The following is a 10,749-nucleotide window of genomic DNA, read 5'->3' as shown; positions in this document are numbered from 1 at the left end:
ATTTTTGATCAAAATTGGGGTGACCATAGAGAAAAAAATTATATTTTATTGAAAATCTGTAATGCATCCTTGTGGGTTATCAGATTCTAGTCCTATTCATTGTCTTTGAGCTGTTCTTGCCTCTTTCTAAACTGGATCCTACAATCTTGTTGGCAATTAATCTTTCTAGTTTTACTCCTACCCTCCTCACTTGGCATCGCTGAGGACGAAAACTGCCCTTTTCCCAAAGAGCTGCAAGCTGAAGCTAGATGAATTAGCACAAAAAATTCATCACCATAACTGTGGATCACTCAAAAATTTTACTAGAAACCTGCATCTTCCATACTCTGCTCCAGGAAATAACCATGACTGTGACACTGTCACTACCATCCTTACTATCCCATCTAAAGACACTTTGAATGGAACAACAAACAAAACAAAACCCCCGGGTTTGTAGTCTATTCTGGTCATTATTCTTTATTTTTCTTTTGTTTCCATAGAAATATCCCCCATTAAGTGCCTAATTGCTTACACCATATAAAGGTCTAACTTTGGTGGGTGCCCCACCCCTACTTGTACCACTGCCTCCTGAAATAAGATACAACTGTATAATTTTACTGACCTATTCCCAGGACTAGAATGCTGATTCAATGAGATATGGGGCAATCAGACAACTCAGCTTATTTATGAAACTTATGGGAAGTTTCAGACAGGGAAATTAAACACATAAAGCACAAAATTATAACAATGTGTATGATTTTTTTTTTTTCTGAACTTCCTTTATCTGTCTAAAGAGATTTCTCCCCAAAGAATTCAACTATCATAAATACCTTCTCTGGGGGTGGTGGTGGGGAATTTTATGGCTATGAAGAAGACAGAAAAAGACCACTCACACTGGCATAAACAAATATCACAAACTTTCTTATCTCCCATTTGTTTTCCTAAGAACCCATTTATCTTTCCTAAAGAAACCCAGTTGTCAGTCCCGTAGAAGATTTTCCTCCTTCTTGCTTTCCCCTTTTAAATTAGAAATATAAGCCATTTACCTAAGTGAATAGAGGATAAGACCACCTCAACCCCTGCCACAGTGATTAAAGATTTAGTTCAGCAAAAAGAATGGGCTCAGAATATTTAAAGGTAGTAAATAAATGACAATGCCCACTGAAAGGGGACAAAGGGACAAAAGAAGAGAAGAGAAATGTAGAAAAGCTGAAAAGTCAATAGAAACAAAACACTCTTTGGTTGATATTAAAACAAGCCTATAAACTAACCATTACATAAATAAATATGGCAAAGTAGGGCTCAGTAAACTAAAATCAATTCTTTATCTTACATAGACCATTGGAAAGTAAACATTGGACTGAGAAGATTTATGTTAGCCCAAACAGTATTTAGAAAATAGGATTCTCATCTATTAAATACATTTAAGTAATTTGTATTTAATTCCTTTCAAAAGAGTGGAATGAAAACATTCGTAAATGCTCCTTATTGTTCTGACATGATCAGAATGAAATTCCACATGCAAACTAGAACTTTCTAATTTCATGCTCAAACTAAATCTCAGATGAAGAGGACCATGACCTCTTGGAAAGAATTATAAACCTGGAATAAGAAACCTTGGTCCTCATCTTCACAGTACACATCTATATTTTGTCTATATTTTCTAAGGCTCTTTGCCACTATGAATGGCTTTCTAGAACCAGCTCGATGAAGCTGACATGTTAGACATCCAAAGCTAATAAGTCAAAATGCCTAAAGAAAAGGCAATTATTTTGACCTAGAGGCCACAAAATATGGGCATTCCATACAATCCTCCCCCACTACCACATCTCCACGTACACAAATCACACTAGGTATGTCATTTCCTAAGGTTGGAAAACAGGTCAACTTATCCTCAGGCCAAGAACTATAGCTGGATGGTGTAATCTGAAAAACTTCCTAAGTATTTTCCTCCAAAAGTTTATCCCCACACTTGCTTTACAGCCTCACTGTTAAACCTCTCTTTGGGATCAAAGATCTCTCTTCAGATTAAATGACGGTGTAAAGGTGAAAACAACTGTCCCAGTGCTAGTCACATAGCACATCCTCAATTAAATGCTTACTGAAAAAAAATGAGCTATACCTCCGAATAAATGCCTTAAACAGTTACAGACAGAGTCACCATTTTATGGCCACTTCATAACCAATATTGACTGTACAATTCTCTTCTCCTCTTCTTTAGGCGTGTGGAGAAGTGCAAGCTCTGTCACCATTCTTTCTACTTATCCTGCTCCATTGCCTCATAACACTTGCTCCATCGATAATCCTGTATTTATCTTGTATTTTCAATCACTTGTTTTACACTGGCTTTTTCTCTCAGGCCATAATTATGGTCAAGTCTCTCACATACTAAAATGATCCACATTTGGCCCTGTCTGATCTTTTAATGAGTAGCCTATCTTCATCCTTCAGGTCAAAGTGTTCTTTAAGGAAGTCTGTATGCAGAATCCTCTTTCTCTGATCAAGTCTCTATTCAAACATTTTAATCTAGCTTCTCCCTTACAACTAAAATGTGGCAAAAATGGCTACCACAAACTTCTTAGTTGCTAATTACAGGAGCTTCTGTTCAAAAGCCACATTATTTTATTTCTTTTCAAAAATTTTTTTAATGACACCCACCTTCCTGAAATCCACTTAGCTTCAATCACACACAATACTCCCGGTTTTCTTTTCTTTCTGATCTTTCTTTTCCAATTGGCTTTTCTGGCTTTGTTTTCTCCTTTCACCCCTCAAATATTGATGTTACTCATGGTTCTTTGCTCGACTCTACCTTCTGTTCTCAGTCTTCACACTTTCCTTGGTGACCTCAACCATCTTTAGTTTCAATTTCACCTATGTTCCCAAACATCACTCTCCAACACTAGCTACTCTCCTGGTTTCCTGTAAAATATTTATAACTGCTTCTCGACAGGACTTTCATAGAAACTTCAAACTCAACCTGTTCAGTGTGGACAATTTATCCAAATATTCTCATCTGCCAGGAATTTAAATTATGTCCATTACCAAACAACTCTCAAGATTTGTCCATTCTAAGTCATAAATACGTCTTGAATATGTCTCTTCCCCTCACTCTCCACCATTCTCCCTTACTCTTGTCTTGGACAATTATGATGCCCTAAAATTCATTTTTTTGGGCTTCTCAATTCATTCTCCTCCCTATGCCTGTCTGTCACCCACAAGAAAGAATCCAAAATCCTTAGCTTAGCAAACTCATTCAGACTTCTTCTAGTCTCCTGCCATTGCCCCACCATTCATGTATTCATTCAGTCAAGAAATGTTTATTATAATTACTTAATATTTATTCTTTTAAATATAACAATGAATAAGGCATAGTCCATGAACCTGTAAAATTTACAACCAAGTAGAGAGGAAAGACAAATAAATATTTTTAAAGTGATAGAAACTATGTCTTTGGGGTATATATTCAATACAGAAGTAGCATGAGAGAAAGAGTACGTAATTTTTCTGAGTGATATATATTAGGAAAAGGTTCATAGGCAAAATTATGCTATACCTGAATCTTGAAAGAGCAAACTGGGGAAGGAGGGAGAGTTTAAGAAAGCCCTGTGCTCTAGAGAAACCAAATTACTTGAAGTTTCCTGTATTATCCCTGGGCTTTCATACATGTAACTATACATACTGCTCCAATGTCTTCTCTCTTGGACGCCTAATACAATTTTTCTGAGCCATCTAAAATGTCACTTATCATGTGAACCCTGTTATGACCCTTCCATAGACTAAATCCTTTTCTTCTCCCTGATCCATAGCTTGCCCATGCCTCTAACTGCATTGTGGTTGTTTGTTCCCTCTTTAGTTATTCGTAGCTAGGAATTACATGGTTTTCATCTCTGCATCTTGATTTCTGGTAGATAACAATCACAGTTTCTATTATTATCTGTTGAATGCCCATAATTTACAGTGTCTGATGTACATAATCTCTAATTTTCACAAAAACCCTTAAGTGTAGACATTATTATTATGTTTATAAGTGACAAAACTAAGGGTCAGAGAGGCCATATTTGCCCAACTGGATACAGTTGGTAAGTAGTTAAGCTGATATTAAAACTTAGATGTCAATCTGTCTCCAAAGCCTATATCCTTATAAATGAACTACAGTATAATCCTAGTGGGTCCTGAAGAAATGTTGAAGGAATAAATGGATGAATTAATAAATGAATCATTGAATTTATGATTTTCTGGAGTTGAAATGATAAAAAATTAGGGCAAGCCCCATACTCATTAGCTCCCTTTCTTATATGAGTCACTGTCTGAACCCACAAAATTTCATTTGCAGTCTTGCTGCATGTATCCTAATCATCTGTCCTGATCTGCTTGTATCTTGAATACAACTACCCCATTAAAAAAATTGGGTTTTTTCATGAGCACTTCCACATCATAAAATTCCACCTGAAAGTAATTACATAATGGCGGCTAAGCACAAGATATTATCTGCAGATTAAAAAGTCTTTTTGTCCACATAGGAAAACAACCTAATAAATAAAATGTGGTTACTGCTATAATTAAATAAGTTTTCGAAATATATTCTCACTCTCCTCAGATAATTTACATATCTGTTATAATTCCTTCAGATGCAGTTATACAATAAGTAATGTGTAATATAAAAATACGCAAATAGGAATAAAGTTTGTTTTGGTGTTATTTGGTGTTTACCTTGTCTGGAAAACCTAGAAATCAAAAATTTGAGAATGATACATAATTATCATTTTGTTTTATGCATTTTGTACATATCTTTCATAAGCAAGTTCTGTACTTTGTAACCTCATAAAGAAAAATGGAGACTATCTGAACCCACTAAATAGCTACTTTAAGCATACTCATACCCCATTAATGCAAAATGAGGTTCTAGTGGCTTCTGTATTACTCAGTATACACTAAGCTATGCTGTAGTAACACATAAACCTCTAAATCCAAGGATATGGTAGGTTACATGTCTCCAATTATGTCCATAACCTAATCCCCAAAACCTAATCCCCAAATTCTGCCAGCAACCATATGAATGAGCGTGGAGGTTGATGCTCACTCAACTGTGCCTCAAGATTAGACCACAGCCCCAGATGAAACCATGATGTATACATGATGTATACATGAGATATGCTGAGCAGAGGACCCAGTTAAGTTGTCATAGATTTCTCACACACAGAAACTATGAGATACTAAATGTCTGTTGTTTTAAGCCATTAAGTTTTGGATAATTTATTGTACGGTAGTAGATAACTAAACACTAGGCTTTAGTTTGTTTCATCTTTTTTATTGGAAGAACTAAATAATTTGTAACTAGAAAAATGAAATGATTTCAATGATATTAATATGGTCTCTTCTGAATTTTGGTGACAGAAAAGCATAGTACATTAAACTTTTAGACATATCTCTTCTTCCCCAAGAAGGGAAGTATTTTGTGGGAAGTATTATGTATTTTTCCTTTAAATCCTTTGAACGTTGTCACAGACATAAAAAGTAACCTAAGCTCATAGAGAGGAAGAATAGAGAAATCAACTTATTTCAGAACATAAATATAGATTTATTCTGGCCAACTAATGATACTATAATATTGACCAAAAAGTGCACACTCAATAAATGAATGAAAATCAAAATGAATTAATTCCAGTGCCATATGTTTGGAAAACGTGGTCCTTAAAAGCAAGTCAACATCAGAAGAAAGAAAAATTCATTTAAGGACTATTAATCATCTCCTATCTCCAAGACGAGAAAGAAAAAAATAATTGACATAATTCATAATCTACTAGATCAAGATTAAGAAAATAAGACACATGCTTAATAAAAGGAAATCATATTAAATATCAAACTATTAAAAGAGAATACCATTCTGAATATACACTTCTCAATCCAAATTCATTGCCATAAGAAAGGTGTAATTCAGTAAAGAACTCTATATTTTAGATCCAAAAGCTTGAGTTATAATTGAAAAGAACCCATATGATGTTACCCTTGTATATATTCCACAGTAACACTTCCTCCAGTTCCAAAGTTTAGGATTTTATTTCCAGTAGTGTTTGAGAGGTCAAGAGTTAAAACAATGTGCCGTTGTTATACATGAAAGACAAGAATTTGAATTGCAACCTGAAATCAATTGGAAACTAGCCCAGTCTCTAGAGGACAGTTGTAATGTGCTTCACAGGGCTAACTCCTTAAGAATCAAATGCAACTACAGATTCAGCACACTAAATGAAGCTTTTCAATTGCACAAGAAAATGGATTTGCATGAATGACAATTTCTGCAATGTAATATATGCTTAGTCTTGACAAAAATCTTTAACCTTAAAGATAATATTAATCAAAACAATTCCAAGCAACATTGTTTATTGTGCTGTTATTTGGAATTTTCTGGTAAGACTTTACCAGTTTGTCAATAATTAGGTGTTTAGGTTTTTACTAGTTTGTCAATAATTCGGTGTTTAGGTTTTACATAAATGAGGACTAGAATGCTCAACTCTAAAATCTGGGGAGGTTAGTAGCTTCATAAAGTTGGAGAAAATGTAAATCCCCAGGCTCAGTTTTCTCACTTCTTTTTTTTTTTTAATTTCTTTTTTTTTTTTAACATCTTTATTGGAGTATAATTGCTTTACAATGGTGTGTTAGTTTCTGCTTTATAACAAAGTAAATCAGTTATACATATACATATGTTCCCATATCTCTTCCCTCTTGCGTCTCCCTCCCTCCCACCCTCCCTATCCCACCCCTCCAGGCGGTCACAAAGCATGGAGCTGATCTCCCAGTGCTATGCAGCTGCTTCCCACTAGCTATCTATATTTGGTAGTGTATATATGTCCATGCCACTTTCTCACTTTGTCACAGCTTACCCTTCCCCCTCCCCATATCCTCAAGTCCATGCTCTAGTAGGTCTGTGTCTTTATTCCCGTCTTACCCCTAGGTACTTCATGACCTTTTTTTTTTTTTTCTTAGATTCCATATATATGTGTTAGCATACGGTATTTGTTTTTCTCTTTCTGACTTACTTCACTCTGTATGACAGACTCTAGGTCCATCCACCTCACTACAAATAACTCAATTTCCTTTCTTTTTATGGCTGAGTAATATTCCATTGTATATATGTGCCACATCTTCTTTATCCATTCATCTGTCGATGGACACTTAGGTTGCTTCCATATCCTGGCTATTGTAAATAGAGCTGCAGTGAACGTTGTGGTACATGACTCTTTTTGAATTATGGTCTTCTCAAGGTATATGCCCAGTAGTGGGATTGCTGGGTTGTATGGTAGTTCTATTTGTAGTTTTTTTAAGGAATCTCCATACTGTTCTCCATAGTGGCTGTATCAATTTACATTCCCACCAACAGTGCAAGAGTGTATATCAATCTGCTGTTGCTGCCAAACAAACCATCCCAAACTTAGTGGCTGAAGACATCAGCCACTTATTCCTTTCTTTCAACCAGTGGGTTGCTGATCTCAGTTAGGCTCACTCATACATCTGCTGTCAGATGACTGATCGGTTGTGATTAGCTTATCTTGATGGCATCACTGGGAAAACTCAGCTTGTCTTCATCGGTCCTTCATTGGCCTTCTCATGTGTCTCTCCCGCAGACTAGTCAGGGCATGTTCTCACAGCAGTGGCAGGAATCCACAAAGAGAAGCAGAAATGCAGAAGTGTTGTTTCAAGTTTTTACTTGCATCAAGTCAGCTATAAGCCCATTGGCCAAATCAAGTCACAGAGCCAAGTTAGGACCAAGATGGGAGGTTCTACCAAAGGGCATGGAACAATTGTCCATGGAAAATTGGAGCCATTAATAGAATCAATGAATCATACTGTCTAAGGTTCTTTTTCAGCATAAAATTGATTGATTATAGGGTTGGGGGGTTTTGTGGTTTTGTAAGAGGTCTCCAGCACAAAATATTGGGAAATATACTGAGCGTGAAGAGGGAATATAGAAGAAAGAGAACCAAGTACCTCCTCTTTGACAATACGACTCTGTGTAATTAGATATGAATAGCCTATACCTGAAAAAAGTTCGACATATTTTAATTAAAAGTTAGTGCCACACAACCGCCTGATCTACCTTTCATTCATTTTCCTCTTAATATTTTTCTATCAAAGCTTTTCAAAACAATATAATAACCAGGCAAGAAAAATTCAAAGGATAGCCAAGTTCAATGAATGAATGATTACATACATTAACTTTCACTTCTCATTCCCATTCACAGAAGAAGAAATTTTAAAAAGGGGAAAGTGATAGAGTATTTTTTAAAAGAAAGAATATTAGGGGTTTTATTTTTGCACATTTACTTTAACGCTCATCAGAGCCTCAAAATAAGGTATCTTTTCCTTGGGATAGCAGTCCCGACAAATATTGAGGAGTGATTTGTACCAAGTAAGTGGCACTGCGATGTCATTCCTAGGAACTCTTTTATAAACTACAACTAGATAAAAGTAGTCTTCCCTTATTGACCTCTTCTTTTAGGACCAGAGAGGGAATCTATTAAATTTCAGGCTCAAATTATGACCATAGACAGTCTTAAAATCCAAGGTTATAAGTCATAATCTTGGTCACTGGTTAAATCATCTAGTAATAAAAATGCATTTCTTCCCTGTTTTGAAGAATAACCCTGAGAACTAAGGCATGGTAGAGGACAAAGCTATGCAAGCACATATAAATCACAGTTATGTTTTAGTCATAGTCGTGATATCTCTGCTTCCAACCCCTTTCCTTTTCCTCTCAGGTAGATCCCAAGACTCTCAACAAACACATTTATAGTGATGTTTATACTTTACCCATATAAATGATATAAGGCAATAGTCAACTCTATAATCCTAATTTTCTAAGAATTCCTTAATTGGGTTAAAAGCTGTGATCAATTTTACTGATGCATAAAGAGTTTACTGAATCAACCATTATGCCAAGATGAGAAATCTGATAGTTTGGCTTCCAGAGCATTTATCTTACTGGTATCCTGGTGTTTGGGGTGGGGGGATTGGGGGGAGGGGAATGATCAATCTATAGTGGACATTTGCATGTTCACAATTTCTTAAAGGTTCATATTGTATCTAGGCAAATCATTTGAATTTTATATTCTACTTTATAACATGGCACTATTGGGTTAGCATAAAGGTGTTTGAAATTTTTTTGACAGTTAAATTACTTCTTTTATTCCAAATCCCTATGTAAATTGGCACAATAGAAAGTAGCTGTAGGCTCATCCTATGGTTTCAGTAACCCATGTCCCAGTTTGGGAAACAGGACACTAAGTCGGTCTGTTTTGTATTATCTGTATTTCCCTGACAATCATTTTCTAAAGTTAAAACAAAATCCTAACATAATTTTGTATATTGGATATTGAACCTGGAATTACTGACTTCAAAATCCTTATAGAGGTCTTGTTTGCCTCCCCTGTCAGGACCCAACTCTTATTTGAAAAAGTATATAAGGTCAGTTTCTATTTATCTCGAGATTTCACTTGGATAACACAAAATGCCACAATTTTGCCTTCCGATTCCCTGTCTGGTGAATTGTTATATGCTGTCAGTAAAGTTCTTGAGCCTACGTCTGTGAAATGGGACCCCAAAAGAAGGTAAAGAACCAGGTAAAACTTTATGCAGATCAAACAGGACGGGAAGATGATTTGGAGTTATGTTCCAAGATCGGTCAGATTAGTTCTGGACGCCTTTCACACACTCTCAAATTCCTGTGAAAACATAACACTCTTTTAAAATGTCATATTACACGGCCATTCATTACCTTTTATACTACTATTCAAGCCCATCATTTCAGAAAGTCCTTCCCGAATGCTTCACGGTGAAACCAGGTTTCTCTAACTGCCATTTAAATCATCAAACCAGACTATACTTCTTTGCTCTTAATTTAATTTTAATTTACATCTGGTGGAAAGTCTGTCATCCAAATCTCCCTACCCTGCCAGGAAGTTTTCAAAAATAGAGTATTAATTTGGGATGGGGAAGCTGGTGCAGCGCCAGCAGTGGCCAACCCAGGCAGCAGGGAACACATTTTACAGGTCTTGAGAAAGAATAGCGGTGAGAAGGGGAGTAGAAAGGAGGATAAACGAAACAGAAGAAAAACATGTTTTGTTTAAACTTTATTCCTGATTCATGAAACTAAATACTAAAATGCATTTTCAGTTTAGCACTTAATTTAAAGGAGAAAGCTAAAAGAAGCCCCCTGCTGGCCACTCCAATTTCTACCCTATTGGCTCCAAATAAAAAGAGAAAGGGAGAAAGAAAGACCTCTTTCTTTATCTATATTTAAGGCATAATTTAATCTACTATCATTATTTTTGTTGTATCATATCTCTCCTTAATTGAAATAAATACACTCATACCAACATAAATTCCTAACGGCAGTTTGGTAACTTGTCTTTCCTTGATCATAAAAAAAAACAATTGGTCCTACATATTTTGTTTTAAAATTGCATTTAAAACTATATCACTAGCAGATTTCTTTTTGTTCTTTATACTGCATCAGAGCATGAAAGTTTGTGTTAATTATCTCAAACTCATGGAGGTCTTTAAAATAAAATGATAATAAATCAGAGTTTTATTCAAAATTACTTATTATAACTGTCTTTTGTCTTGTTCTAGAAAATTAAGGTACTATGCATAGCAAAAGTCCCCAGGCTGTATTTGTTTCATGCTGTAACTTGAATCTATGATGGAGTCACCCTATAGACTTATTCTTTAGAAAACAGAACTCCTTAGGGCAGCATGACCCAAGTTGCACAGGAA

This window comes from Delphinus delphis, chromosome 4 (assembly GCF_949987515.2).
Source record: "Delphinus delphis chromosome 4, mDelDel1.2, whole genome shotgun sequence".
Lineage (NCBI taxonomy): Eukaryota > Metazoa > Chordata > Mammalia > Artiodactyla > Delphinidae > Delphinus > Delphinus delphis.
This window is presented reverse-complemented; position numbering follows the sequence as displayed.